The sequence below is a fragment of the Procambarus clarkii genome, chromosome 28 (genome assembly GCF_040958095.1).
Source record: "Procambarus clarkii isolate CNS0578487 chromosome 28, FALCON_Pclarkii_2.0, whole genome shotgun sequence".
Lineage (NCBI taxonomy): Eukaryota > Metazoa > Arthropoda > Malacostraca > Decapoda > Cambaridae > Procambarus > Procambarus clarkii.
The window spans coordinates 25,088,316-25,114,634 of record NC_091177.1 but is presented as its reverse complement, the minus strand read 5'-3'; positions in this window follow the sequence as shown (position 1 = coordinate 25,114,634).

Here is a 26,319-nt window from a genome sequence, read left to right as displayed (position 1 = left end):
ATAGGTATTCGCAAAGCGACACAGTTAGCATTGCCAGCATTCTTATCTTCGACCAGTGCAACAGGTGAATTAGTTAAGGAAATACTACCGGAATACCTAAGAGACTCCATTGGGATTCATGATCCCAAATTCGCGGAAGGAGCCGGTCAGTGGGACACTCTCGTCAACTCTCATCCTCGACCGACTTTTCCAAATGACTGCAAACAGTCCAAATGGGATAGCCCCATAGTGGAGAACATCGCCACATCATTGCTGGAGGCAGCTTCCAGGAAGGACAAAGCGCGTCTTCTAGCTGTGCAAGCTCCCCATGCCGGGGACTTCCTGTTGGCAGTCCCTAATTCCGCCTTGGGCACCCGCCTGGACCATCGGACCCTAAGTATTGGTGTTGCTCTGCGCCTTGCCGCCCCTATCTCCACCGAGCACCGGTGTATTTGCGGCCATGCACGGGCAGATCAATACGGCAGCCATGGTCTCATCTGTCGTAAGTCACAGGGAAAGATTGTCAGACATGAAGCAGTCAATGACATCATCAAGAGAAGTTTGGCTTCAGCTGGATGCCCAGCACAAAGGGAACCTCAGTTGTGCAGACCTGACAACAGCCAAAAACGCCCAGATGGAGTCACCCTGCAGCCTTGGAGGGAAGGTAAACAGGTCGTGTGGGCCTACACGTGTGCATCCACATTGGCTGATACCTATCTACCTTACAGCGCAGCTGAGGGAGGCGGGGCGGCCACCTTCAGGGAGACCCAGAAAACTAACAAGTACAGGGACCTAGAACGTTGTTACAGGTTCGTGCCAATAGGCTCTGAGACTCTGGGCGCCTGGGGTAAATGTGCACTTAAGTTCCTGAAGGAGCTGGGTGAGGAACACATTGGGAAGACTAGAGACCCAAGAGCGGCCAGTTTTATGTTTCAGCGCCTCAGTGTCGCTGTTCAGAGGGGAAATGCGTGCTGTATCTTAGGTACGCACCCGACCCCCGAGGAGCTGGACGAGGTCTTCGAACACTGATTGGTATATTGTTGTATAAGTGTGTGTTTTCTGTAAACTGTAGCATTGCAATAAGATCATATAAAAAAATAAAAAAAAAATAATAGGGGTGGTAGGAGAGGAAAAGATTAAAGTATTCAGTGAGAATCCACAAGGTCTTCTCTGAACACTATTTTCTTCTTCGAGGATGTGGGTCCCTTTAATTAAACCAGTGGTGGTACCCCTAAATATATATATATATATATATATATATATATATATATATATATATATATATATATATATATATATATATATATATATATATATATATATATATATATATATATATATATATATATATATATATATATATATATATATATATATATATATATATATATAGACGACGTCTTCAATGCCTTCAAATGCCCGCCTGGGGACTGTAAGCCTCAAAGAACTCAGTATATAAGCAAGACAACAACATCTCTTTCCGGACGATTAATGATGCATAACCAACAGGGCTCCATAAAAGAACATATAATCTCTTCCCACAACCAGACCATAACCAGAGAAGTCTTAACAAACAACAGAGAAATCATCAATAAATACAGCGATAGCAGGCGGCTTGACATCTGCGAGGCACTACACATCAAGAAGTCAACACCAGCAATCAACATCCAATTAAAGCACAACTGTATTCAACCCACTTCAAGACTCCGCACCAATATAGAAACATCAAAACATATTGGCCAATATGCCCTTTTCAGTTACTTCTATTCTTCCCTTTAATTTACCCAATTTATACCCAATACATCGTGTTCAGTCTAGTGTTAAAAGTTTGTTCTATCTTGTGTTAAAAATTTTGTTCACCTTATCTAAAACTGTTGTAACATAACACCTAACCCAAATGTGGGTATATAAGATGAAAGTTGTTTAAATGATAGCATAGTAGAACTCTGTTTAGTGTTTGCAGGTTATAGTTGTGTGTGTGTATACTAAAGTCTTTGAAAATGTAATAAGTTATTACGAAACGCATTCAAGTGTCGCGTCAGACTAGAAATCAAAATGAATTTTGGAGAATTGATTTTTCAATTACCATCGAGAGTGAAAAGTAACATAAGAAATAATGAGAAAATTCGTGTTAGAATTATTAATCTTACTTTCTCGGTCATATTTAATAATATATGTTTACAAGAAAGACTGCTACCAAAATATACTAATATATATAAATATATATATATATATATATATATATATATATATATATATATATATATATATATATATATATATTTTAAACCTAGAAGGGGTACCACCTCTGGTGCAAGTGTAGGGACCCATAGCCTCGGAGAAGAAAATAAAGAGTACTCAGAGAAGACCTTGTGGATCCTCACTGAACACTTTGATATTTTCTTCTCCTACCACCCCTATTCTTTTGGTAAGTGTGTATATTTATCTAACTTTATTTGAAAATGTCATTACACAAAAAAAGTTACAATATTGATTACATGCAGGGTACAAGGCTGCTTGTCACAAGTTGAACAGCTCCTCCAGCTCCTCAGATGGCGGGCAGGAACCGTGGATGCAGTGAGCATTTCCTCTCTGGATTGCCACACCAAGGCGCTGAAAAAGAAAACTGGCAGCTCTAGGGTCTCTAGTTGTTTCGATTAACTTAGATCCCAACTCCTTCAAAAAGCTAGCAGCACTTTTATCCCAGGCACCAAGTGTCTCTGAGGCAATGGGGACAAAATTTTAGTGGTGCTCAAGGTCTCTGTATTTACGTGACTTGGCCGCTTCCCGGTGATTGGCAGCTCCTCCTGCTTGTGTAGCACTGAAGTCAACATAGATATTGGCTAAAGTTGAAACGCAAGTGTAGTCCCACACCAACTGTCTACCATTCTTCCAGGGGTTCACCGTAATTCCGTCTGGGCGACCGACAGGCTCATCAGAGTTGCGGGACATTAGGTAACGGGGCTCTCTCTCTGCTGGACAACCGGCTGTGGTAAGGCTTCTCTTAATAATGTCATTAACCTCGCCGTGTCTTGCATGCCATCCTCCCGTCCTTTGGCAAAGAAGGCCATGCCGTCCATATCTCTCGGCCTCTGCCTCGCCGCAAATACACCTGTATTCGGTGTGGATTGGGGCAGCGAGGCGGAGAGCCATGGCAATTCGGAGGGCCTGCGGTGTGAGACGGGTGCCGGTTGCTGACATTGGGGTTGCTAATAGGAAATCACCGGCATGGGGAGCTGCTACAGCTCTAAGTCGGGCAATGTCATTTGGTGTTGTCGCAGCTCCTAGCAAAGTTGCAGCTTCTTGGTCGGCAATGGGGCGATCCCAGCTGGATTGCTTATGGGCTTCAGAAGGCGGTGGTTGGGGTGCTGGTCCAGTCGTGATGGTCAAGCAGATTAAGGCGTCCTGTAGATACCAGTTGCGTTGCTCCTGGGAGTATGGGTTCGAGTCACTTCTGGGGGTGAGAGTTTTCAGTCCCATATAGTCCTGGGGACCATTCAGGCTTGTTTGCATTTGTGAACCTCACATGTGCCCCAAAGAATGAGGTGATTTGATAAAATGCTATGCCCAAGATTACCATCCGAGTGCCGGCGAGGAAGTGGTTCAAATAGCTTCGGCTTTCACTTTCTAATGTCTGGTCGTGGTGGTCAAGCGGATTAAGGCGTCCTGTAGCTACCAGTTGCGTTGTTCCTGGGAGTATGGGTTCGAGTCACTTCTGGGGTGTGAGTTTTCGATCGCATATAGTCCTGGGGACCATTCAGGCTTGTTCGCATTTGTGTTCCTCACATGTGCCCCAAAGAATGAGGTGATTTGATAAAATGCTATGCCCAAGATTACCATCCGAGTGCCGGCGAGGAAGTGGTTCAAATAGCTTCGGCTTTCACTTTCTAATGTCTGGTCGTGATGGTCAAGCAGATTAAGGCGTCCTGTAGATACCAGTAGCGTTGTTACTAGGAGCATGGGTTCGAGTCTCTTCTGGGGTGTGAGTTTTCGGTCACATACAGTCCTGGGGACCATTCAGGCCTGTTCGCATATATATATATATATATATATATATATATATATATATATATATATATATATATATATATTTATATATATATATATATGTTGTACCTAGTAGCCGGAACGGCGTATTGTCCCTACTATGTAAGGCCCGATTTGCCTATTTAGCCAAGTTTTCCTGAATTTATATATTTTTCCAATTTTTTCTTATGAAATTATAAATCTGTCCATTTCAATATGTATACGTTAATTTGTTTAAATTTGAGTTAAAACTAACGTAGATATATGACCTACCCTACCTAACCTAAACTAACAGAACTAAGTCAATAATTTATGTTCTTAACCGTTTAACTGCGCAACGCGCCTGCAGACCCAGGCATCGGGTGCGCAACGCGCCTCTGGGTGTTTTTATTTTTCACGTTCCATTCAAAACTCCCGCGGCTACATGGGCTTCACATGAGCTTCCTCAGGGCTCTTGTAAACAGACGCTATCTTAAAAAAAATTATGATCCACATTGCCGGGTGTCAGAGCCTCAGTAGTGAGGGAGAACCCAAGGCTGGCTCTCCCAGCATGAGCGCACAGCACTGCTGTTCAGCGTGTGACCACAGCATTGCCTAATATTGTCAAAATATATATATAATCTGTTTTATTTAGCCATGATAGTATTATAGAAGAGCCCGAGTGTGATAATGACTGGGTACAATGTTCAAATACCAGTGATTCAATGCTGTTCACGATGTTCACAGCGCTAGCCACAGCACCACAGCATTATTTCGTCCATCTAGGAATCTTCAAACTACTTTTTAGGTTCCTTTTCAAAATAAACTTGTGGTCAATTATTCATTTACAGGTATTAGTGACCAGGAGTGTGGTTATAATGAGCGTTGTGCGTAGGAAGGAGGAATTTTGGTGAGGGAGGGAGGAAGGGAGAGAATTGAGGTAGCCTCACTTTGTGGCAGTAACTCTTGTTTTGCACACCGTACTAGCTTCGTGGTTCGCTATGGGGAACACACATGTACATGGTATATACAGTGTGTGTGAATAGTATAATAACAACACCAGAAGTATGTTGTGAGGAGCTATTTTGGTGAGGGAGGTGACGTCGTAATCGTGGCGTCGTCTGCTGTGTGATTTGTCATGCAGTGTATGGTGGCCATTGTACTGTTTGGACACAATACCGGCTTACTTGCACAGTTCTGGTAAATAAAACATGTAGAAAGGTATATATGACATGTGTAAATCGTGTAATAAATACATTAACAGTATGGTGGGAGGAGCAATGTTGGCGAGTAAGATGTTGGAGTGAGGGAGGGCTGGTTGGGTGTGGCTGCTCACACTCGCGGTGTTCTGAGTGTGTTGATGGTGAATGTATATAGTGTGTGACAGTGTATAGTGTGTACATATGTTGTAAATATACATAAATGAACATGAAACATTGATGAGAATATCTGTATGATTTGGAGGAGCAATGTTGGCGAGTAAGATGTTGGAGGAGTGAGGGAGGGCTGGCTGAGTGTGGCTGCTCACACTCGCGGTGTTCTGAATGTGTTGATGGTGAATGTATATAGTGTATGACAGTGTAAAGTCTGTAAATAGATAGTATATATAAATAAATTAGCTTGATACATGGTAAATATGTGAAACATATGTGTACAGAAGTGTCATGCACGTAACACAGTGTCCACGGACAGTACGGATGTTTTACTGCCATAATATAGTGTACGTGTTCATTATACACAGGATTAGCACGTAAAAACAAATAAAATGTATTTGGAACTGTGAGTAAAAAATGAACAAAAATGTATTCGCAGCAAATCGCGCTCCCCGCGCCAGGGGCCCCACCGGCCCGGGGAGCTTACTGCACGGGCGAACGGGGAATGATGACGTCACGCGCCAACTTACGGACCCCATAGCAGCCAAAGTAAGTACAAGTTCGAATTTTTTTTGACATACCCACACTGGGGAAGGGTTTTTGACAGTTAAAAAAAAAAAAAAGAATTTTTTCAAGACAATTTACTTCCTGCGCACTGGGGGGGGGGGGGTCACATTTATAGCCGCGCAGTTAAAGGGTTAATATAATATATTATTAATAATTCATTTAAACTAATTGTAAAAAAAAATTGAAAATAAAGAAAATCATTCGGCCTATTAGTCAAATCGAGCCTTGCATAGTAGGCCGAAAAGTGCAATCTGGCTACTAGGTAGGACATAAATATATATATATTATATATATATATATGTCGTACCTAGTAGCCAGAACGCACTTCTCAGCCTTCTATGCAAGGCCCGATTTGCCTAATAAGCCAAGTTTTCCTGAATTAATATATTTTCTCTAATTTTTTTCTTATGAAATAATAAAGCTACCAATTTCATTATGTATGAGGTCAATTTTTTTTATTGGAGTTAAAATTAACGTAGATATATGACCGAACCTAACCAACCCTACCTAACCTAACCTAACCTATCTTTATAGGTTAGGTTAGGTTAGGTAGCCGAAAAAGTTAGGTTAGGTTAGGTTAGGTAGGTTAGGTAGTCGAAAAACAATTAATTCATGAAAACTTGGCTTATTAGGCAAATTGGGCCTTTCATAGTAGGCTCAGAAGTACGTTCTGGCTACTAGGTACGACATATATATATATATATATATATATATATATATATATATATATATATATATATATATATATATATATATATATATATATATATATATATATATATATATATAATGTGTGTGTATATCACGAAAATAAACACGTGATTAAGAATGTGACAATGTCAGACCACGGAGGAAAAATGAAACAGGAAATTTCCTTAAGTACTTTCGTATATTAAATACATCTTCAGAAGGTCATTTTACAGATCGAGTGATGGGTATAAATAGTGATTGGAACAAGAAATCTAATCCTAACAACGTGTTGAATCTGTCGTCCAAAACGATATGTGAAAATGTGGTTACTGCTTTGGGTTATGGTATGTCTTTTGCCATTTCAAATCAACCTTCTGCAGTTAAGATTGCTAGTTCATTGTTACAGCTTGAAAAACATAACTCTCTGTCTTTACAAAACCTAAACCTGGTTAAAGGTATTGTTTATGGTTCAATGTTGACGCCCCAAACAAGCAATTTTCCCGAAAGATTCAGACGAAGCTTACAGGAGTTAAGAGCCGACCCTTCCATTCATATAACAAAGGCTGATAAATCCAGCACTATTGTTATTTTAAACAAGGAGGAATATATTTCGAAAATGAATGATCCCCTCCTAGATTCTTCAACGTACACTAAGTTTAGGAAAAATCCTCTTGAGGACATCATCAAGTTCTTCAATAGTAGCTTGAGGAAGTTGTTAAGTAAACATAAAGATCTTCTTAATCAATTTACTACTTCATCACCTTCATTACCATATCTATATGGTCTTGTCAAGACGCATAAGCCTAACAATCCCATGAGACCTATCATCAGTTCTGTGGGATCCATTTCTTACAAACTCTCCAAATGGCTTACCAAAATCTTGTCCCCTTTGTTAGGAACTATCTCCTCTTCTCATTTGACAAATTCTCTTGATTTAGTTAACAAATTGAATAGTGTTCCTGTCACTCCTGATGTAAAGTTAATCAGTTTTGACGTTTGTTCCTTGTTCACTAAGGTACCGGTCGATGATATTCTCGATTATCTTGCTCGTGAACTAATGAGCCATGACTTACCTCTTTCTGCTGATATTATTGTCAGTCTTGTTAAGTTGTGCATTAAAGAATGTAAATTTACCTTTAATAATGAGTATTATTTACAGACTTTTGGAATGGCAATGGGGAATCCTCTATCGCCATTGCTCTCAAACTTGTACATGGAATTCTTTGAAAAGAAATTTGTTTCAAAAATAACTCCTGGAATCATTCCTTGGTTTAGATATGTTGATGATATCTTGTGTATTTGGCCTTCAGATGTAAACACAGACGAATTTGTAGCCAAACTTAATGACCAAGTCACCTCCATAAAATTTACTATGGAGACTGAAATTGATAAATGTTTGCCATTCTTAGATGTGCTTATTCATAGGGAAAACTCTTCATTAAAGTTTAGTGTTTACAGAAAACCTACGAACAATTTATCTTATGTCCCATTATTTTTCAGGGCATAAATACAATGTAAAAAAGTCAATTTTTTCTTCAATGTATCTAAGAGCTCTTCGAGTTGTGAGTCCAGAATTCTTAGATGAAGAATTTAAGAATATTGATTCGATTGGTCTTAAGCTTTGTTACCCACTGAATTTTTTGGAAGTTTGTCGTAACAAAGCTCGTCGTACATATTATAATAATGTATGCAGTGAAAGGATTCGCCCAAAGAATGTGTTATGTTTACCATATTTCTCTGGGTTTGAGAATATTGTCAAGGCCTTGAAACTTTTTAATATAGATGTAATGTTTAGCTACGAAAACACTGTTGGTAAGCTATTAGTAAGGAACAGCCCTCGTAGTGATAATTGCGTCATTTATAAAATACCTTTGTAAGGAATAATTCCTAATTCCTTGTAAGGAATGTAATAAGTTCTATGTCGGGCAAACATCTAAAGATTTAAAATGTAGAATATCGCAACATAAATACTCTGTAAGACATGGCCAATTGTCTAATGCTTTGTTTGTGCATTTGTCAGAAAAGCTCACCAAATTGATTGGGAGAGTGCTTCTTCAATAACAAATTGTAAAAGCACCTATAACAGAAACATAATTGAATCTGCTTTGATACAGATCACTAAAGAAAGTAATTTGAATATTAGCAGTGGTCTATATAACTTAGATCCATTTCTAATAGATCAGCTAAAGGGCGATTTAAGTAGAATCATTGAAAAACATTTGTCTCACTAATTTATTGTATATATTTACTTCTTTGTTATAATTACCTATATATTATGCTTGTATGTCTGCTGTATCAGATGGGCCATTGGGCTACATCAGATGTGCCAATTGGGTGCATCTGATGGGCCAATGGGCCGTCTGCGTTGTCCAAGTATTGTACCTCACCTTACTTCACCACTCCTTCCTGCCTATTTATACCATAACTCGATCTGTAAAATGACCTTCTGAAGATGTATTTAATATACGAAAGTACTTAAGGAAATTTCCTGTTTCATTTTTCCTCCGTGGTCTGACATTGTCATTATATATATATATATATATATATATATATATATATATATATATATATATATATATATATATATATATATATATATAGGAGGATGGAAGACAGAATAGGTGACATCGATGCTTTTTATCTCCTCACCAAATGCCTATCCCTTCCGAGGCTAACCTACTTTCTGAGGTGCGCCCCATCTTACGACAACCGAAAGCTTGAAGAGTATGACCTCTTACTGAAGACCATGCTGGAAAAAGTTGTTAACCTCTCCCTCAACGAATGCCAGTGGAAACAAGCCACTCTTCCTGTCAGGCTCAGTGGCTTGGGTGTCCGCACCGCCACCCAAATTGTTGTCCCAGCCTTCCTGTCTTAATCCTCAGCATCAGATGTCCTGGTTAAGGAAATTCTACCTGACACCCTGAGTGATGTAGCGGGGATACAGGACCCCCACTACACGGAATGCGACACGAAATGGGGTGCCATGACAGATCCAGCACTCAGACCAGCCATGCTGAAAGCCAAGAAACAATCCAGTTGGGACAGCCCCATTGTAGACAAAGAAGCCACAGCTTTGCTGGAGGCAGCAACAACCCACAGTGATCGTGCACGCCTCACAGCTGTGCAGGCTCCCCATGCAGGGGACTTCCTTCTGGCAGTCCCCATGTCTGCAACAGGCACACGTCTTGATCTGCAGGAGCTCCGTATTGCAGTCGCTCTCCGCCTTGCTGCCCCTATGCACACTTTTCACAGGTGTATTTGCGGCGAGGCAGATGCTGACGAATATGGATTGCATGGCCTGCACTGTTGAAAATCGGGTGGTTGGCACACTAGACACGACGAAGTCAACGACATCATTAAAAGAAACCTTGCCTCTGCTAAGTGTCCAGCGGAGAGAGAGCCTCGCAACCTACTGAACCGTGACTCTGTTAGCTTTGCCGGCCGACCAGACGGAATCACACTGCGTACGTGGAAGGGTGGCAGGCAGTTAGCATGGGACTATACTTGCCTATCCACCCTGGCAACGACATACATCACCCTCTCTGCCGGTACAGCAGAAGCCGCAGTGACACACAAAGAAAAACAAAAGTCAGTCAAGTACAGGTAATTAGATCAACGGTACAACTTCGTTCTAATAGGGTCTGAGACCCTAGGCCCATGGGGTGAGAGTGCAAGAAGGTTTCTTAAGGATCTTGGTTCCAAGCTCATTGACACCACAAGAGACCCTAGAGCGGCAAGTTTTCTCTCTCAGCGCCTCAGTTTCGCGATCCAGAGGGGGAATGCCCGCTGCATCCTCGGTTCCTGCCTAGCATCGGAGGAGTTCGAGGAAATCTACAGCCTCTAGGAAGCGAACTTTTTCTTGTGTCCTCTTAATGTTCACTTTTTGTATAAAATCAGATATGTAACTGTATAACCTTGCATAATAAAGTGTACACCATAATAAAAGAAAAGGGGAGTTGGAAGAAGCGAACATTCTTTCGTATTCAGAGTTAAATGGCAAGTTTTTCCCTGAATGCTCTGTGTTCCCTTCTCTGAGGCTGTGGGTCCCTATAATTGCACCAGTGGTGGTACCCCCCTATATTATATTATATATATATATATATATATATATATATATATATATATATATATATATATATATATATATATATATATATATATATTAAGATGAATAGGAAAACCGGGGATATACTGAACATCTTGTTTCAGATTCTTTACTTTAAAATGCATAACGTTTCGAATACTTCTCGTATTCATCATCAGATCTAAAAGAGAAAACAGAAATCACAATCAAATAACTGGTAAACAAAGAACTCATACTGAATATAATTGCCTATCAAAGAAAGGAAAATGCTTAAAAAACAAAACACTTAAGCGCACTTAAAGTGATCAATACAAATAAAACTTATTAACTGTCACATCTATTAAAGCTAATTTAAAAATTCCATTAAACTACAAGGTGAATTTTATAACTACTAAAACAAACCATTCTATTAAACTTACGTGAAGTGATCAGAAGTGAAACTTGATACCTAACACATGGATACTAAACACTATAACAAATATTTATATATTGACTACAAATCTACAAAAAGTGTATATAAAATACAAACAGAATAAACGACAATTATAAAGTACTAACCAATATCTTATAAAAAACTCAAATATTAAATAAAATTAAATACCAAAAAATGTATTATATATCCTAAATAAAAGATTATATTAATGTACAATGTCAAGACTTGAAATAAGTAAGAAAGGGCAAAGACATGGTAAAATAAACAAAATTATAATAAAATTAAACTACCAGAATGAACTATAAATCAAATTACAGGGCCTACTGTGCACTATACAGTGTACAATTGTACACTGTATAGTGCAGAGTAATAGTAATAGAATGGTTTGTTTTAGTAGTTATAAAATTCATCTTGTAGTTTAATGGATTTTTAAATTAGCTTTAATAGATGTGACAGTTAATAACTTTTATTTGTATTGATCACTTTAAGTGCGCTTAAGTGTTTTGTTTTTTAAGCATTTTCCTTTCTTTGATAGGCAATTATATTCAGTATGAGTTCTTTGTTTACTAGTTATTTGATTGTGATTTCTGTTTTCTCTTTTAGATCTGATGATGAATACGAGAAGTATTCGAAACGTTATGCATTTTAAAGTAAAGAATCTGAAACAAGATGTTCAGTATATCCCTGGTTTTCCTATTCATCTCAAAATTAAGATTCCCGAAGGGAACATCGATCATAAATATATATATATATATATATATATATATATATATATATATATATATATATATATGGGATCGTCAATTGCATATATATATATATATATATATATATATATATATATATATATATATATATATATATATATATATATATATATATATATATATATATATATATATATATATATATATATATATATCGTACCTAGTAGCCAGAACGCACTTCTCAGCCTACTATGCAAGGACCGATTTGCCTAATAAGCCAAGTTTTCATGAATTAATTGTTTTTCGACTACCTAACCTACCTAACCTAACCTATCATTTTCGGCTACCTAACCTATCCTAACCTATAAAGATAGGTTAGGTTAGGTTAGGTAGGGTTGGTTAGGTTCGGTCATATATTTACGTTAATTTTAACTCCATTAAAAAAAAATTAACCTCATACATAATGAAATGGGTAGCTTTATCATTTCATAAGAAAAAAATTAGAGAAAATATATTAATTCAGGAAAACTTGGCTTATTAGGCAAATCGGGCCTTGCATAGTAGGCCAAAAAGTGTGTTCTGGCTATTAGGTACGACATATATATATATATATATATATATATATATATATATATATATATATATATATATATATATATATATATATATATATATACATATATATATATATATATATATATATATATATATATATATATATATATATATATATATATATATATATATATATATATATATATATATATATATATATATATATATATATATATATATATATATATGTCGTACCTAGTAGCCAGAACTCACTTCTCGGCCTACTATTCAAGGCCCGATTTGCCTAATAAGCCAAGTTTTCCTGAATTAATATATTTTCTCTAATTTTTTTCTTATGAAATGAAAAAGCTACCCATTTCATTATGTATGAGGTCAATATTTTTAATTGGAGTTAAAATTAACGTAGAGATATGACCGAACCTAACCAATCCTACCTAACCTAACCTAACCTATCTTTATAGGTTAGGTTAGGTTAGGTAGCGGAAAAAGTTAGGTTAGGTGAGGTTAGGTAGGTTAGGTTGCCGAAAAACAATTATTTCATGAAAACTTGGCTTATTAGGCAAATCAGGCCTTGCATAGTAGGCTGAGAAGTGCGTTCTGGCTACTAGGTACGACATATATATATATATGTCGTACCTAGTAGCCAGAACGCACTTTTCAGCCTACTATGCAAGGCCCAATTTGCCTAATAAGCCACGTTTTCCAGAATTAATATATTTTCTTTAATTTTTTTCTTATGAAATAATAAAGCTACCCATTTCATTATGTATGAGGTCAATTTTTTTTATTGGGGTTAAAATTAACGTAGATATATGACCGAACCTAACCAACCCTACCTACCCTAACCTAACCTATCTTTATAGGTTAGGTTAGGTAGCCGAAAATGTTAGGTTAGGTTAGGTAGGTTAGGTAGTCGATAAACAATTAATTCATGAAAACTTGGCTTATTAGGCAAATCGGGCCTTGCATAGTAGGCCGAGAAGTGCGTTCTGGCTACTAGGTACGACATATATATATATATAACTGAAAACTCACACCCCAGAAGTGACTCGAACCCATACTCCCAGAAGCAACGCAACTGGTATGTACAAGACGCCTTAATCCACTTGACCATCACGACCGGACAAAATGAGGTGATTGCCGAGGCTATTTGAACCACCCCACCGCCGGCACTCGGATAGTAATCTTGGGCATAGCATTTTACCAAATCACCTCATTCTTTGGGGCACACGTGAGGAACACAAACGTGTGCCCCAAAGAATGAGGTGATTTGGTAAAATGCTATGCCCAAGATTACTATCCGAGTGCCGGCGGTGGGGTGGTTCAAATAGCCTCGGCTATCACCTCATTTTGTCCGGTCGTGATGGTCAAGTGGATTAAGGCGTCTTGTACATACCAGTTGCGTTGCTTCTGGGAGTATGGGTTCGAGTCACTTCTGGGGTGTGAGTTTTCAGTTGCATATTGTCCGGGGGACCATTCAGGCTTGTTCGCATATATATATATATATATATATATATATATATATATATATATATATATATATATATATATATATATATATATATATATATATATATATATATATATATGTCGTACCTAGTAGCTAGAACGCACTTCTCGGCCTACTATGCAAGGCCCGATTTGCCTAATAGGCCGAGTGATTTTCTTTACTTTCAATACATTGTTTCCTGTTGGTTTATTTTAAATATTACTATTATATTATATTAAGGACATAATTTATTGATTAAGTTATGTTAGTTTAGGTTAGGTTAAGGTTGGTTACGTTAGGTATGGTTGGTTAGGTTCGGTCATATCTCCACATTAGTTTTAACTCAAATTTAAACAAATTAGCTCATACACAATGAAATTAATAGCTTCATCATATAATAAGAAAAAAAGCTGGGAAAATATTGAAATTCTGGAAAACTTTGCTTATTAGGCAATCCGGGCCTTGCATAGTACGTCACGAACTGCGTTCTGGCTACCTATGTACAACACTAGGTACAACTAGGTACAAAGAAAGCTGCCCTTTCTAGATGTAACAGTTACGGAAAGAAGCGGAGGCTTCCACACTGCAGTCTACACTAAGGAAACACACATTGGATTGTGCCTCAATGCCAATTGTGACCGCCCAGACAGGTACAAGAGGAGTGTTGTCAATGCTTACATTGACCATGCTCTCCGCCACAGCTCAGGATGGAAGCAAGTCGATGAAGAACTCTGTAGGGTAAGGCAGGTTCTAGTCAAAAACGGCTTCTCTAGTGGTTTTGTTGAAGACACCATAGAAAGAAATGTAAAATGCCATGCAGCCTCTGAAGAGTCAACTAACACAACACACTACCCCCCTATTAGACTAGTTTACAGGAACTTCTTTTCGACAGCTAATAAAACGGAAGAGAGGGTCCTGAAAGATATTGTTGATCAAATCGTTATCCCTACAGACAAAAATCAGAAAATACAATTGAAGATTTACTATAAAACCAAACAAACGGCCAACGTATTCATGAAAAACTCCTCAGACACAAAGCAGAATGCCTTGAAGGAAAACAACGTCGTCTATGCCTTCAAATGCCCACTTGGGGACTATAAGCCTCAAAGAACTCAGTATATAGACAAGACAACAACGTCTCTTTCCAGGCATTTAACCATGCATAAACAACAGGGCTCCATTAAGGAACATATAATCTCCTCCCACAACCAGACCATCACCAGAGAAATCTTAACAACCAACACAGAAATCATCGATAGATACAGCGATAGCAGGAGGCTCGACATCTGTGAGGCACTACACATCAAAAACTCAACACCAGCAATCAACAGCCAATTAATGCACAACTATATTTTACCCACTTCAAGACTCTGCACCAATATAGAAGCATCAAGAAATATGGACCAATAGGCCCTTTGCAGTTACGCCCATCCTTCCCTTTAATTTACTCAATTTATACCCATTGTTTCGTGTTCTATCTTGTGTTGAATGTTTTGTTCACCTCATCCAAAACTGTTGTAACATATCACCTCACCCAAATGCGGGTATATAAGATGAAAGCTGTTTTAGTGATAGCATAGAACTCTGTTTAGTGTTTACAGGTTATAGTTGTGTGTGTGTAAACTAAAGTCTTTGAAAATGTAATAAGTTATTACAAAACGCTTTCAAGTGTTGCGTCAGACTAGAAATAAAAATGAATTTTGGAGAATTGATTTTTCAATTCCCATCGACAGTGAAAAGAAACATAAGAAATATTGAGAAAATTCGTGTTAGAATTATTAATCTTACTTTTTCGGTCATATTTAATAATATATATATATATATATATATATATATATATATATATATATATATATATATATATATATATATATATATATATATATATATATATATATATATATATATATATTAGTATATTTTGGTAGCAGTCTTTCCTGTAGACATATATTATTAAATATGACCGAAAAAGTAAGATTAATAATTCTAACACGAATTTTCTCAATCCTTCGTACATTATGCTTCACTGTTGGAGGTAAATCAAAAATCACTTCTCCAAAATTCATTTTTATTTCTAGTCTGACGCGACACGGGCGCGTTTCGTAAAACTTATTACATTTTCAAAGACTTCACAAATACACAACTGATTAGAACTTGCGTTTCCCTGATTTTATATCTACATTTGAGTGAGGTGGGAAGGGTGATGTGGCATTACATTTGAGTGAGGTGGGAAGGATGATGTGGCATTAACACAAGACAGAACACTAGAGGATATTAATAGGGTATTAAAAGTATCAACACAAGACAGAACACGAAAAAATGGGTATTGAATAGAAGTGTTTGTTTAAAGCCTATTGGTCCATATTTCTTGATGCATCAAGAAATATGGACCAATAGGCTTTCTACAAACACTTCTATTCAATACCCATTTTTTCGTGTTCTGTCTTGTGTTGATACTTTTAATACCCTATTAATATCCTCTAGTGTTCTGTCTTGTGTTAATGCCACATCATCCTTCCCACCTCACTCAAATGTAATGCCACATCACCCTTCCCACCTCACTCAAATGTAGATATAAAATCAGGGAAACGCAAGTTCTAATCAGTTGTGTATTTGTGAAGTCTTTGAAAATGTAATAAGTTTTACGAAACGCGACCGTGTCGCGTCAGACTAGAAATAAAAATGAATATATATATATATATATATATATATATATATATATATATATATATATATATATATATAATATCAGAAAACTCTCCACCCTTGAAGGATTCGAATCTGCTCATCCCAGGCCTCTATGCCCCTTGGCAGCCTAGTACTCTAACACTCAGCCACCGATTGTACAAAAGTATTGGGAAGTTATAACACTTTCCTAGACATGTCTGGGAAAATGTTTGAAGCTAGAGGCACACCTGATGATCATGCAGCCCGAGCATGTTGAAGTGATTTGATGAAATATCTGTGCCGTATAATGCCCGAGTGCTGCTCCTGCCCTCATACTCCATATTTTTTTGTCTTACTAATGCCTTTGGGGAAATAGTTCCATTGGAGAATACTTTAAATGTTCTCAAAATGTCCTGAGTGTCTGGATGTATAGATAATAATTTTCCTATTTGCCATTTATACCTCAGAAAATCATTACTCACCAAGACGATGTCACCAAGTTGGATGTTATCTTATATGTAGGGAAAATGTGCCCCATAATGACGCTTTCAGAGTGATGTTAAGTATTCTTTGGTCCATACTTCAATTCGCCATATGCATTATGCTAGACTGATAATTGTGCACTCTATTCCAACTCATTGTCTTCCATATATGACAGATCTATAATATCGTCACCAAGGGATGGTAATGGAGTCAAAGTTCCACTGTACATTACGTGTGCTGGACTTATTGGCACATGCTGAATAGGATCGTTCGACAGTGTAACTGTTAACGGTTAACTCTTGATTTAGATTATGTGACTAAAGTTTAGAGTTCAATGAGATCAATTTTTTAGTGGTGTAGAGTTTTTCTTAAACATTTCTTGATGATGCCCACCATTAACTCCCAAAAACCTCCAGACGATGGGGCTCGAGTGTGGAATACATTTTCATTTCCAATGACATTGTTCCAGTGCTGTACCGCCTGCAGGATGTGAAGACAAGTCCTTCAAACAAGCCTCTCTTGATACCAAGTTAGCTCTGTTGTCTGAGTTCGCACTTTAGGGCATGATCGGCGTGCAGCAAATTAGTGGAAAGCTTGTATAAATGATTGAGCAATTATATCATGCGTTTCTTTAAGCAAACTACTCATGTTACTGCACAGGGAAGTAAACATATATGCTATTATTGGACATTTATCATATGTGGTTGTATGAGTGATAACAACTCTGTAGTCTACTCCTGTTGTTTCTAAGTAATGTAGATGGACAAGCCTCTCATATGGGAGTGGTTGTAGACCTAGGTAGGGACACACTTGCATCGCGCCTTTAGCATGTAATGCAAATGTCTAAGAATCTTTTAACAGACTGTGGTTCCAGAGGAATTCCTTACTGTTTTCTCAGTTTAGTGAGAATGAAGAAAGTTGTTTTTATCTTAGTCTATCAAGTCCAAGACTTTGAATTAAATTGTTAGGGATATTTTCATGTTTCCCATAAGTGTTTCTTTGGCCTTGTCTTACCCAGTAATTCAAAACTTATGGATAGTGGTATTTGATGCATTTTTTGAAGAGAAGTAAAAAGGTCAATTGACTTAATTTAATTTAAATTTTCTCAGTGACTAGAAGCGAGTATAATCTATGATCGGGGTTTGAATTAGATCCTTAATGGCCATCGGGCGCTGTGTCACAATGACCTGTGGCTTTTGCTCCTGCTTTGAAATTTGGAGATTGTGAGAGATCTCCTAATTTTAATTCTTGAGTAAGATTGGTCGGTTTAGCGAATAGCACTATTCTGACTACTTCAAGGTCGTGAGGAAATTACACTAATGTACAAAGTATTAGGTGTGGTTACAACTAGTTCTGCATGTTTAAATATAATTTAAAGAACTGTATTACTTTGCACTGTGAACTTACCACCAGCTTAATTCATCTCTGGCAAACCTCACAATAACAATTATTTTACTGCTAATTGATATATACAAACAGAACAAACAGAGATTTATTTACAGTAATCTGAAGGGTTTTTGCTGCAGTTTCTATGAGAAGTAAGGTTACAGAGTGGTGGTCGAGGATGTCCTGGAGGGACTGGATTGGCTGAGAGATGTGTCTGACAGCCAGGAGAGCCATGAGGTTGCCGGCGTAACTCTGCGTCAACACCACCGTCACCAACCCCCACATTGCCAACACCACCCGCTCCCACCACCTGCTCCTCTTCATCACAATGCCTGGTGGTAAAATATTTATAATTTTAGCGTGATTCTACTGTTGTGTACTCAAACAATATGATAAAGACAAAATAATTAGTAAATAACAGATCAACTGCTCTGTCTTTCCCTGAACTTGAACTACAGGTATTCTTGCTGATGGGCTGTTAATCTATATTTATAGGGTAATATAGGGTAATAATCTATATTATTACTTAATCTATATTTATAGGGTAATACTCTTAGTATTTATTAAAGCGAGAGTACGACTGTTGGGTGTTTGTCCACCCATGGGAGGAGGCCAGATGCTTGGATTGTTGTTGTTAAAGATTCGCTACCTGGAACAAAGTTCCATGTAGCACGGGCTATGGTGAGCCCGTAACTTGGATGCTTGGAGCCAGACTACCTTACCTTGTGTCTACCTTGTGTAGCGTTTGGGGATCAACGGCCCCACGGAACGGTCTCCGACTTCGTCTCCCGGTTGGTCGTCTGGTCAACCAGGCTGTTGGACACGGCTCCTCCCATCTTAATGTAAGAATCATCGCCTGGGTGATAAGGTATTCTTTAGAGGTGTTTGTCGAGTTCTCTCTTGACCACTGTGAGAGGCCAGCCAGTTATGCACCTTATGTGCAGCGGGAGAGTGTTGAACAGTAATGAGCACTTGATGTTGACAGAGTTCTCCCTAAGCATATCTATCGCACATCTGCTTTTCAACGCGAATATTTTGCACATAATACAATGCCTACTGGTATTATAGTACTGTGGGTTGTGTAGTTGTCGCTGTTGATCCTTCTCTACGGACAACCCAACCCACAACTCGGTAGAGTGCTTATACTAGGAGATCACCCTTGGCGCTTCTGGCTCTTGGAGAGGGGCTCAACGTCACACGTTTAGGGGATGCGGCTCCAACACTTAGCCTCGTTGTCACTTGCACACACCCACTCGTGCCGCTGTGACTCTCCACTCTCTCCTTATGAGATATGATCTCCTCAATCCCCTATGACTTACTAGTATTACCTCCTACCCTGCCCACAGCAGTGGTTCTTGTTTCTTTCTCTCTCTCTCTCTCTTCTTCTGTACTATTTCATGGGAAGCCTCACTAGGACAAGGGCAAACACCAGCAAATTGGGATACATTTACTGGACAGAGCACATACACAATACATACACACATATAATAATAATGAATCCTATACTCTATAATATCACAATCAGGTTGCTCTCCAACACAACCAGAACTCTACCATCAGCTTATCAAGTGGTATCCTATCTCCTGGTTCACCACCTGATACTATCAACCTCCTCAAGTTGATCAAGTCTACATACACTCTTGCACCATCAGCAAGAGAATATATATATATATATATATATATATATATATATATATATATATATATAAATGTGTACAACGAAAATCAGCATTTGAATGCAATAACATATATCAGCATAAATGTTCCTTGCTACACTGCAATGATCAATCGATCACCCTATCAGTCCTAGAACGCATACAACCGCAGGTAATCCAGCCTACGTCTGTAACTCTAAACTTCAGTATAAAACACTCCTTGACATAAGAATGCCAACAATCACTCACCTCTCACTGCGTCATGCACGCTAATGACAACCAAACACTATCAACTCCCTACAAGTAATCCACCAGAACTTCCCTTCCACCTCTGAAAGTTCACTACCCTAATATCTTTAGGTTCTTCCGGGCTTCACTACCAGGATCCTCTGCAGCTTCTCCAGGCTGCTATCATGAAGTTTCCTTGAGTAACTACGGTGCTTCACCCTTCAGCTAGGTTCCTCCACAGCTCTCTTGGCTGCTACACCATGAAGTTTCATCGAGCAACTATGGTGCTTCACCACCTCAACAGAAGCATGTGACACTCCTCTTCACTGCTTCTCCTCACAGCTCGAGGTCCTCTGCTTCACTACCTTGGAGTCTCATCAATTACCTCATCTAGGCTGGCTTCGAAGTTCTCAGCAACTTCTTCCCCAAAGACAAACCTGCAACCCATCGACACTCCAATAAAATGTTCCCCTTTAACACATAAACAAAAATAACCACACAATATACTTGCCTCAAACCTCTATCTGTTCTCTACATACAGTGAGAGTGGACTCCCCCGTTTTGGGCGGGTCCATACTCCACCTCGCCCCGGCGGCGGTCCTCACTCGCTGGGAGGATCTTCCTCCGTCAGGAGAGCCGGGCTCCCTCAGTCGTCTGTCAGAGCTCAGAGGGGACGGACGTCGCTCCGTGTTCCGCCCTCTTCACTCTCCTATTTCAGGCTTTCTGCCTTATTAAAACATGTCTAACTTATAAATAAACATCGCTACTGTCGCTGGGCACACGACCAACTACAAGCAATCACTATGAACTGGCGTATATCGTGCTTACCACATATTAACTGGTCGAGGGCGCTCTCCCTCTGACGGCGTCTGGTCACGGCGCTTCCACGGCCCACAATAATGTCCCTGGCCGGCTTGATACTCTCTTCTTCGACCAGGACTTGAGACCACAACGTTCCCAGCTCAGTTCCACAGCTGGCACGTCTACAAACTTCTCTTCTCTTCGAGATATATCACTAGGGGTTCCCTTCTGACGGGAGCTCAACGGAGCGCAGCTTTCCCCTGCGATGTCTGGCACTCAAGTGAGGTCAAAGCCCTTCCAGAAGCGAGCCTCACGCCTCCAGCAAAATGTCCACATCTCCTAGCCAGTCATTTATTTGTTTTCTTCCTCATCGCCCATAATCTTAAACTGCTCATTGAATCCACCATACTATTTTTCATATGGGTTATCACCTCAATATATGCTAGACTTTCTAATCAGGTCAGGCTTGCTGAATAACTCTCAAGGAGGGAGACTCGTTTCTCCTGTAGGCTGAGATCATAACACTCCCCTCCCCTTATTTTTGAGAGTTATTCCAGTGGCAAAGCTCGGGATAATACATCCGCCACCACACTGTCTCGTTCTTCAACCGACTGGTTCGACTGGTTGATCTGCTTACGTACTCCCTTAGGAGTCTACAATTAGTTCGTTGCTCCTTGCAACATCTGGCTCACAACTCGCCAGAAACATGATCTTCTCATAAACGATCTGACTTCTCTGGCACCTCTTGGCTAGGCTGTCCTCCTTGGACGCCTGCACTCCATTGGTCCACTTTACTTATTGTTTCCACCCTCCGTTTCCTCGTCTTCTTCTCTTCACGTCCAGAGTCAGACGTCTACTGTCTGTACCTCCTCTGTCGTCTTCACGCTTCCATCTACTGCCGTTATACTTTCGTCTCCTGTCATCATACTTCACTCCCTCGTCTTCACCGACGATCCTCCCTTTCGTCTCCTCATTTATCCAAGACCTCATCCTGTTTGACCTCCATCGAGTCCTCGGCTTTCTTCCATCCATCCATACTTGCATCATAATTCTCTTCCCACACTTCTCACCTCTATACAACTCCATTTCTCCTCCTTCAACTCTTCTTCGTTCCTTAAAAGTTTCTTCGAGCACTGTACTACACCCAACAGCACTCGACCGTACACGTCGCCTTGCCTCTCCCAGAGTGCTCGTAAGCATCTCTCCACACATACTGTCTCTTCTCCTTTCATTTCCTCGGTTATTACTCTTCTTCACTATCTCTCCTCCACGTTGTCTGTGAAACACGTCAACTCTCGACATCTCAAACAACTTAACTCTACTATCCAAATGCCTCTGTGCTCGTGGACAACTTGACGCTCTACTCCCGTCCTCAGTCTGTCCCCATCTTTCCTCATTCCTACTCAGCACAGTTGCATTCACGTTCCGACTCTTAATTTCAGCAGTTTGGGCTCTACTCAGGTCCGCTCTCTTCACATGATTCTTCTTCGGCTGGGCCATCTTCACTTTTGACCTCACCGAGACTTCATTTTCCTGGGCTGGACCTTCATCAAACAGCCATGCTATATCTACGTCGATATCTCCCACCGGCTGAATCGACACTGTCTCACCTTCTCCAGTGTCTTCCTTGTCGGCCACCTCTGCCTTCATCACTACCGAGACAGGGTTTTCAATGGCTTGGCGGTAACCTGACTCATCTCCTCGGATGTCAGTCAGGTTCACACTCTCAGGTGTCCCACTCGTGCCGTGGCCTTCTGGGCACTCCTCTGGCACAGTCTCCGCTATGACTCTTGGCAACACCTTTGTCCCACACAAGTCATTCCCCAGGATCACTTGGACTCCTGGAATAGGTATGTCGGGGCACACTCCCAACATCACCTCCACCGACACATATTCCGACCTTAGCTGGACAGTACAAATGGGCATGTCACTTTTAGACAACAACCCATATACCTTCATCTTACTCCTGCCAGCTAACCGTCGACCATTCCCAATCAGGCTTCTCGTAATCAAGCTCTGATTAGCTCCGGTATCTCTTAAAATACCAACTTCTACCTCAGGTTGGCCTCCTATACTGTTCCAACCTTTGCTCATGAACGGTCTATACCTCTCGTTCACTAAGTTCGCTCTCTGTGGTTTGTCTCGGAACACATTAGTATATTTAGTTCGGGGGTCACACATGGCCAGGGTCACAACTCTTTTGCCCTGCCTACAATCTCGCATCACGTGACCCAATCCGTTACAATTGTAACATCTCATCTGGGAAAAGTCTCTTCTATATGTACCAGAGGAGCTCTGACTCTGTCCACTCGCATGAGAATTCCTCGGGCCAGACGTACTACTCGTACTCTGTGGAGCTTTACTGGACTCTTGATTCCCTGGATAACGATTAGTTTCTCGTTTGGCTCCTCCATCCTCACTTTCAGATGAAGTGCGCGACCTACTCTTCTGAGTTTGAGGGTACTTACTTTTATCTGCCCATTTATCAAAACTTTTCTCACCCCAGACTCTTCTGGGTCTTTCATAATTTCTTCCTCCCCAGACTCCACTGGATCTGCTATTGCTGCGTCTCGCCTCGCTTCTCACTCTGTTCTCCCTCAAGCTCTTATATGCTTCGGTAATCATATCCGCCCTATCTGCGGCATCTTTCACCTCCTTTATCCCTACTTCTTGGATCTTGAACTTTGTTTCGGGATGCATCATCTCCAAGAACTTCTCCATGACCATCAGTTGCTTCAGGTCAGCGTAAGATCCAACTCCAGCAGCCTCAATCCACTTCTGGAATCGTCTTCCAGATCCCTTGCTGTCTCAGCAAACGTACACGCTCCAACTTTGATCATCTCTCTGAAGCGCTTCCTATAAGCTTCTGGGGTTAACTGAAACGAGCGCAATATGCTGCTCTTTACTGTGGCATAATCCTGGCACTCTTCCAGTGACAATTGGGTGTATGCCTCCCTGGCTGCACCAGTCAATCTTAACTGGACCAGCTGGGCCCATTCCTCCTGTGACCACTCCTTGATGCTGGCTACTTTTTCAAAGTGCTCGAAAAAGCTCTCTGCCCCTTCGGGAACAAACAAGGGAATGTCCTTCTCCCTAACCCTAACATCTGGTGGGTGTGATACCTGGGTGGTGCTCTCTGGCAACCCATGTTCGATCCTTTGCTCAGCCAAGGTTCTATTCGCTTCTATCTGCATTTGTTTTGTACTCTCTTTTTCTTTTTCGACTTAGGCTTTTTCTTTCTCCTGTTCCAACTCCAGTTCTCTTACTCTGGTTTTCTGTTTTTCTTTCTCCACCTCTAGTCTTGCTTTCTCTTTTTCTTTCTCTTGTTCCAACTCCAGTTCCCTTATTCTGGTTTTCTCTTTTTCTACTTCCAGTCTGGTTTTCTCTTTTTCTACTTCCAGCCTGGTTTTTTCTTTTTCTACTTCCAGCCTGGTTTTTTCTTTTTCCTTCTCTGCTTCATTTTTCATCTGGAGTTCTAATTTCATCTTTTCCAGCTGGAACTGTCTCTCCTTGTCCTTTCGTTGTTGCTGCATCTGGAGCTCTAACTGGAATCTCTCCAAGCTCCTATTTCGGCTACTCCTGCTACTGCGGCTACTTTTGCTGCTCCTACTCGATCCCTGGGATCTCACGTCATCCTGCCCATCATCCTCCTTTCCACTTTCAGCTCCTTTTTGGGCTCCTTGCTCTGCCGCTTCATTTTTGGCTCTTAACTGCCTCAGGATCTCATCCTTCATCCCAGCTACTTTAGATGCTTTCAACCTGATGCCACATTTTTCTGCTATTTGTTTCAATTGATCCCTCGTGCAACCTTCCAAGTCCTCAGGCTTGCCTGACTCCACAAACGCTTGCACCTTCTCCATCTTGTCCTGTGACTCTTCCCGAGAGAGAGAGTATACACCTGCGGTCACACAATTTATCTCAGCAAGGGTGTACAAATCCACTCTTGGACAGGGTGTGGGTGTGTCAGTTCACTATCCCGGACAGGCCCCCAATTTAGTATAGTACTGTGGGTTGTGTAGTTGTCGCTGTTGATCCTTCTCTACGGACAACCCAACCCACAACTCGATAGAGTGCTTATACTAGGAGATCACCCTTGGCGCTTCTGGCTCTTGGAGAGGGGCTCAACGTCACACGCTTAGGGGATGAGGCTCCAACACTTAGCCTCGTTGTCACGTGCACACACCCACTCGAGCCGCTGTGACTCCCCACTCTCTCCTTATGAGATATGATCTCCTCAATCCCCTATGACTTACTAGTATTACCTCCTACCCTGTCCACAGCAGTGGTTCTTGTTTCTTTCTCTCTCTCTCTTCTTCTGTACTATTTCATGGGAAGCCTCACTAGGACAAGGGCAAACACCAGCAAATTGGGATACATTTACCTGACAGAGCACATACACAATACGTTCACACATATAATAATAATGAATCCTATACTCTATAATATGACAATCAGGTTGCTCTCCAACACAACCAGAACTCTACCATCAGCTTATCAAGTGGTATCCTATCTCCTGGTTCACCACCTGATACTATCAACCTCCTCAAGTTGATCAAGTCTACATACACTCTTGCACCATCAGCAAGAGAATATATATATATATATATATATATATATATATATATATATATATATATATATATATATATATATATATATATATATATATATATATATATATATATATTATATATAAATGTGTACAAAGAAAATCAGCATTTGAATGCAATAACATATATCAGCATAAATGTTCCTTGCTACACTGCAATGATCAATCGATCACCCTATCAGTCCTAGAACGCATACAACCGCAGGTAATCCAGCCTACGTCTGTAAATCTAAACTTCAGTATAAAACACTCCTTGACATAAGAATGCCAACAATCACTCACCTCTCACTGCGTCATGCACGCTAATGACAACCAAACACTATCAACTCCCTACAAGTAATCCACCAGAACTTCCCTTCCACCTCTGAAAGTTCACTACCCTAATATCTTTAGGTTCTTCCGGGCTTCACTACCAGGATCCTCTGCAGCTTCTCCAGGCTGCTATCATGAAGTTTCCTTGAGTAACTACGGTGCTTCACCCTTCTGCTAGGTTTCTCCACAGCTCTCTTGGCTGCTACACCATGAAGTTTCCTCGAGTAACTATGGTGCTTCACCACCTCTACAGAAGCATGTGACACTCCTCTTCA